Source organism: Micromys minutus, assembly GCF_963924665.1.
Source record: "Micromys minutus genome assembly, chromosome: 11".
Classification (NCBI taxonomy): Eukaryota; Metazoa; Chordata; class Mammalia; order Rodentia; family Muridae; genus Micromys; species Micromys minutus.
The window spans coordinates 45,746,588-45,753,300 of NC_137980.1; positions in this window are offsets into that span (position 1 = coordinate 45,746,588).

Below are 6,713 nucleotides of genomic sequence, written 5' to 3' on the forward strand. Positions count from 1 at the left end.
GTGTGTGTGTGTGTGTGTGTGTGTGTGTGTGTTCCATCTGTTAGAACATGGGGCTTATCCAGGCACCATAAAGACCATGTGATCTAGAGGAGAGGTCCAGGGAACTGAGCTACGGCCATGGAGAACAATCCACCTGCCAAAATCCTGTAGATGCTTCAGGAAAGCTGGAGCTGGCTCTCCATCCAGCTGGCTGTGGTCTTGAACTGCTGAGCCCTTGACTGCTTCGGTCTTCCCCATGGGCTCTTCAAGAGCTCTGGGCCACTGTCCCTAAAGCTGACCTGGCTGGTTCACAGCTCTTTTGCTGTGTGAGGGCTGACATCTCAAGAGCTTACAAAGGTAGGTTCTCACATACTGATCCTCATGGGAGATTGGGAGGGGTGGACAGGCATTCTGAGGAAGGAAAGGATGGGGATCAACACAGCAACTGTCTTCTAGAGTTTTCTGTGTGGCTATTCAATCAGCTTAGGGGAGGGAAAGGAATTGACCGAGAGTGGGTGGGTTGGGCATTCTTATAGGCTGTCAACTTCAAGGGACCTGGAGATATTGATCCAAGAATACTACAGTAAACAGTATCAAAGTCTTTCATTTTCCCACCAAATAGAAATGTTGAACCAATACACAAATCTGTAAGGTGACATGTTGACAAAACATTCCAAGGACATTTCAGTAACAAGATCTCCACTGGCTATTCACTGGACAAAAGCTAAGGACAGCCTAAATGTCCACGCCTGGCACTTAGGAATGCCTCAAGCCATGTTGGGGCTCCTCACTTTGCATCCTGGCTAGACTGCCTGATTCTCCTCTTTCTTTCTTCATTAAACTCCTCCAAAGAGTTGTCTGCCTTCACGATCTCACCCCTTTTCTGTCCCCCTCTTGTACCGCTCTCAGGTTTCATCCCAGCATCCTAAGGGATCAGTGGACAGTAGAGGACACTCATGTGCCAGTGATGACACCGGTGTCTTCATCTCATTCAACCATCCCAGGCTTTGACAACCTACCAGTCTCTCTCCCTTTACCCACTCTTTTCTGAGATGTCCTGTGGTCCCTTACTGGACTCTCCTCTTCTCCTTCATCTCTGGCTCAGTCCTTGGGTCTCAATTTATTTCCTACACTCATAACAAGTTCAGTGATGCCGGACATCACATGGCTGAGTTCCAATAACACGGCAGAGGCCTCTGTCTCAGCGGCACCTCTAGGCACCTGTGATGACTGATGTCTTGATCTATCTGGGGTTTAGGGTTTCCGGTGCTGAGCCTCTGCTCTCAAACTGGAATATCTGCCCATGACGGCAGACTCTTCTTCTTGGTATTGACTTCTCCACACCTAGAACAGGCCTGAAATAGAGGCAGTGTTCATGGTACATTTGACTAATGAAGGCAAGGAATGGAGCGATCAATTGTTACACACAAAATGAGAAATTATATAACCGAAACCTCTGTCTATAGACGCCTACATGGATCAAAAGGGGGGCACACACCGACGATACAATTTCCAAGGAGAAAGCAAATTTTAAGAACAGTGGGTGCACTATGGGGGGGGTAATCATTTATTAAAGTGGGGAAAAAAAGACAACAGGCATTTGCATGAATACCTACAACAAGGGCAGGAAGCCATGGTTGGGTTTGGCTATTTGCTTTTTATTTTTGAACTATTGCAGAAGATTTCTCACAGTGTCCCTGTTTAATTACTAAAGTATCAAGCCCCAGCAGCCCTTCAAAATGTTCACTGACCACTCTCCCCACCCCCACAGAGTTCCTTCGATATTGTATTACTGTCTTGTGATACAACCTGGCCCAGCTTGGAATCTGTGTGTGTGTGTGTGTGTGTGTGTGTGTGTGTGTGTGTTAGAGGACAACTTGACAACTTGCAGAAGTCAATACTTTTCTCCCACCATAAGGGTCCCTGAGATCAAACTCAGGTCATCAGGCTTGGTGGCATCACTTTACCCAGTGAGCAATCTCACCAGCCCTTTTCTTATCCGTGAGCCTTTAATATGATCCCTCCCATCATCTGCTGCTTAGACTTGCCTTCCCCTGGCCATGTCTGGTAGGCCGGCTTCCACATCCCTAGACCTGATGATGGGCTAGTTAGGAACAACATACGGATCTCTCTTGAGAACCCCTCCCTGCCCACATGGCCTGCCTGCCTAACCCTTTCATGGGTCTTCATCTGCCACCTCTAAAATCTTTGTCCAGTGTCCCTTCTCCTATCTGCTTCTGTCATCAGTCCCGCCTTCACTCCATTGGAATGTCATTTACCTGCCTTCTTAGCTCAAGGGCTAGCTTAGCCTTCTTTTGTTCCTATGAACCCCATAGCATAGGAACTATCACCGTCCATGCTGTGTGTACCTGTGTATGTGTGTGTATCTGTGTGTGCTGCTGAAGATTGAAACCAGCACTGCAAACCAAGTTCTCTTCCTGTAAGCTCCACTCCCAGCCCTGGTTAAATGAGGAGGAAACCAAGGTATGCCGAAGAAAAAGGACACGAGTGAGACACCGCGCTAATCAGAGATCTAAACGGGATTTGAACCCAGGCAAGATGACCCCAAAATCCACAGCCTAGAATCTCCAGAAGAATTTAGACAGAAATAATGAAAGTGGAGAGGAAGTGAATCTGTGATGGGCTGGTTCATTAAGAAAATAGAAATTTCGGGCTGAAAGGTGGCTCAGTGGTTAAGAGCACTGTCTGCTGTTCCAGAGGTCCTGAGTTCAAATCCTAGCAACCACATGGTGGCTCACAGTCATCTGTAATGGGATCCGATGCCTCTTCTGGTGTGTCTGAAGACAGTTACAGTATACTCGTATAAATAAATAAACCTTTAAAAAATATAAAATCCAAAGTCTGTTGGCTGGGAAGCTAAGCCTTAGCCAGACTTTCACCACATTGTGGGTGGATTCTTTTCTTTTCCACCCCTCTTCTTCCACCCTTTCAACCCCGACACTTGATAGGAGAGGAGAAAAGGAGAGAAGGAAAAAGGGGGCGATATCTCTAGATTCCTTTCTGCTGATTAGGGGTGTTGAGTCCCTTCAGGGTAAGTTTGGGCTTCACAGTCAGGATATCTAATTTCTTCTTGTTGCATGTTCTTTGTGCACAATTATGTGACAAACTGCATGCACAATTATGTGACAAACTGAAGAAATCAACAGCAACCAACCAACGACGCACACAGCCTCTGGGACCCTGGCATCTACATACCTTCTGAAAAGTCAACTCCAAACATCACACAATCACAAAAAAAATTCTCTGCAGCTAGCAAAACTATACACCCCCACCCCACTCTAGAGCATGAGGCAAGTCATAGTCAGCTGCCGTGAACAATCTGAAGCAGCCTCATCCCGCACCTGCGATTAAAATGAAAACACGGATATTTCGGTGGTCTTACAAGTGATCTGAGCCAAAGGGCCAAGAAGCGGTCTGAGTTTTTAAAGAAATCAAAATTCTCACTCCAGAAAGGGAAGAGGAGTTAGGGAGGAAGAAAACTTGGATAGAAGAAAAGGAGGAATGGAGTGATGAAGTTATGGAAGGAAAGGGGGAGAAGGGTATAAAAAACTAAGGTGCGTAGGTTTGAAAAGAATCTAGCCTAAGTCAGAAAAACTCAGACGCTGCTTTAAGCTGAGAGTAAGGCAGGTGCCCTCGGAAAGCTCCTTACCTGGAAACCCCGGGTTCCAGCGTAGGTCCTGGGGAATTATGTTCTCTTCCTCTGCACCGTCCTTCTGACCTAAAACCCAATCCTGACTCACCTTACAACCTTCCCAAGCAGGAGTGACCTGTCACCCACTTGCCTGACTCTCAAACCAGCACAGGTTCAGCCTCCCAGACTGCCAGCTGCCAGCCAGCTTCAGGACCTTCCAGTTACTAATTAACTGCTGGACTGAATCACCGTGGTTGCTGAACCTCTGGCTCCGGGACAGCTGTGCCCTGGGGACCCTCCAAACTGTTAAAAGACTGCAAACAAACTGTGTGACCTTGGGTGAATGACTCCAGCTCTCAGAGCCTCACATGAATCCCTGAGCCTCCACGAAGGCTTTCCTAAGTCTCTTCGGACACTGTAACACCTTCATTCTTGAAATCATTCCCCTATCCATAGTCCCGGACAGGAATTAGGCTTGTCCACTTAACCTTCCCAGATGCCACCATCTGAGTCACTTCCTACTTTTCCTGGAATATGGAGAACAGACAATAAAAAGACCTGTTCCCTCCAGCTCCCTACACCATTTCCCTGATGAGGGCCACCTGCCTCTGTGTGCAGCCTTCTTCCTTGAAAGCTCTCAGGAACGGCAGCTCGTTCCTGCTGTGCGGGATGCCTCTCAGTCTCTCTTGTATCGAGCCGCTGCCTAACCACCCAGGGGTTCACCTACCCTGACATCATTTTAGGAGGACGATGTGGAGTGGAATTGAGCTCCTGCTCGGAATGTTGGAAATATGAGGGCCAGGCACCGCTCCAGGGCTCAGCTGAACTGAAGAATTTTTTGTGAATGACCTGAAGCTCCCAGACCAGGCATTCTGACTCAGGTCGGGGGGCAGGGTTGGGTAACTAGGCAGGTGGGGACAAGTTCTTCCCAGTGACCTCTCTGCAGTGTTTGATTTTGACTTCAGTGTTTAGAGTTTGGTTTCACTCTGTTTTAAACAGTGTGCCAAGTATCCTAGGCTGGCCTGGAACTCCCTGTATAACTGAGACCAATTTCAATTTCTGGTTCCCCCATGCCACCTCTGAAGTGCTGGGATTACGAGAGGTACTATCATGCCCAGAATTTATATGGTGCTGGGGTTCAAAGCCAGCACCCTGCATATGCTAAGGGAGTGTATTATGCAGGCTTTCCCCACAGCTGTTTACATGGACTCTGTTAAAAACAAAGGAAAACAGAAACCTGCCAACAACTCAGTGGTCAAAATTAGTGCCTTAAAAACTACCACTGCCGTGCTCTGCAGAGCACTCAGGTGACCTCAGGTGGCCTCAGTTTACCACCTTTCTCAAGACACACACCAGCACATGTCTGGCCCTGGTCCAGAGAGGGGAGGCAGCTGGCCCTGGCCCTGAGTGTACAGAGCAAATCAGTACTAAAAAAACAAAAAAAGAAAAGAGCCACTCGCACGCAATGACATCAATTGTACGGGCCGTACGCATGAATTTCATCTTACAGAAGAATGTTAAACTGAAAGTGAAAGCTCCCTCCACACCCAGCATCCCTCATATTTCTGGAGGTATGTGCTGTTAATTAAACAGTGACAGCTCCTCCAGTCTGTGCCCTAGTGGACACACCTGCCTGCAAAACTGAATCTCAGGAATTTATTTTCTCATGTATATATTTTCACATCATCACAGGTTTGATATCTTTCTCTCTCTCTCTCTCCCCCTCTCTCCCCCCTCCTTCTCCCCCCCCCAATATCTTATGTGTATGTGTGCCTGAGTGTATATGTACTTCATGCGTCAGGCACCTGAGGAGGTCAGAAGAGGGTGTCTGGTCCCCTGGTACTGGAGTTATAGTGGTTGTGTGCTCCCTGTCATAGAAGCTGGATGGGAACCAAACCTTGGTCCTCTGCTCGTAAGGCACGAGTCAACTTGCTACGCCTTAAAACTGGAGGTCAGGAGGTTCTGGGAGTTGACTTTCTCCTTCCACTTTTACGTGGCTTCTGGGGACCAACCTGAAGTCATCAGGCCCGTGCGGCAAGTGCCTCCACCCACTGAGCCATCTTGCCAGTCCATCTTTATCTTTTCCTATGGTTTGCAGCACTCTGTAGGGTGGGATTACTTTCAGGGTTCCTAGTCTGTTCTTTGTCCCAAAGCATTTGTGCGTTACTAATTTCATGATACTTTAATTGAGACCCCAGAGAACAGCAGTGGCCCTGAACTAGCACTTCTGTGTGCTCTGTAACTGGGAAAGCTGGGTGGGTTTTAGCTCATCTACCAACTTACTATAACAATCACCATGGCTCCCCGCCACGGTCAAACTTGTCCTTTCTCTGTGACCTGAAAGAAAATAGCCAAGATGTCTCCTGTGTTGTCATACACACCTTCTCCTGGCCTTTCTTCCTTCTTCTTTTCCCTTCCCTCCTCTTTTGCATAAACTATGTTGTGTGGGTATAAAGGCCAAAGATACATTCTTGGGGCTGGATGGCTCAGTGGTTAAGAGCCCTGGCTGCTTTTGCAGAGGACCTAAGTTCAGTTCCCAGTGCCTATGTGTCAGCTTAAAACATCTGCAACTTCAGTTCTGGGGGACACCCTCTTCTTGGGGCGCTTAACATATTTGCCAAACATGCCCATGAATAGAGTGAAAATAAATTTAACAAAAAGATATAGTCTTGGGGATGAAGCTGGGGACACATGACACTGAGTCAGTGCAGACACATCTCCATGAAGACTCCCTGACTTGACATGCTCTGGTGCACTTTGTCCTTTGGCCTGACTTCTCCGCCCTCCATGACGGCCACCTGCAGACTCTCCCACAAGCAGAGTGAATCACATGTTCACATTCAGTCCAGAAATTTCCACCCAGTCAGACCAGAAAACTGACCCACATGGGCTGGAAACAGAACCCGTGCATGACTACATATTAAACATCCTTACCCAGAATTATGCATTGCCATACTCAATTCTGATAAAACAGTGGATTCTCTTAACCTGTCGGTCTGAGTTTATTCAGATCTTTCCCATCCTTTCTGGTCCTTCTCATTCTCCTGTTGTTCATAGTGTCTGGTATCACGCTGGCCCTTCC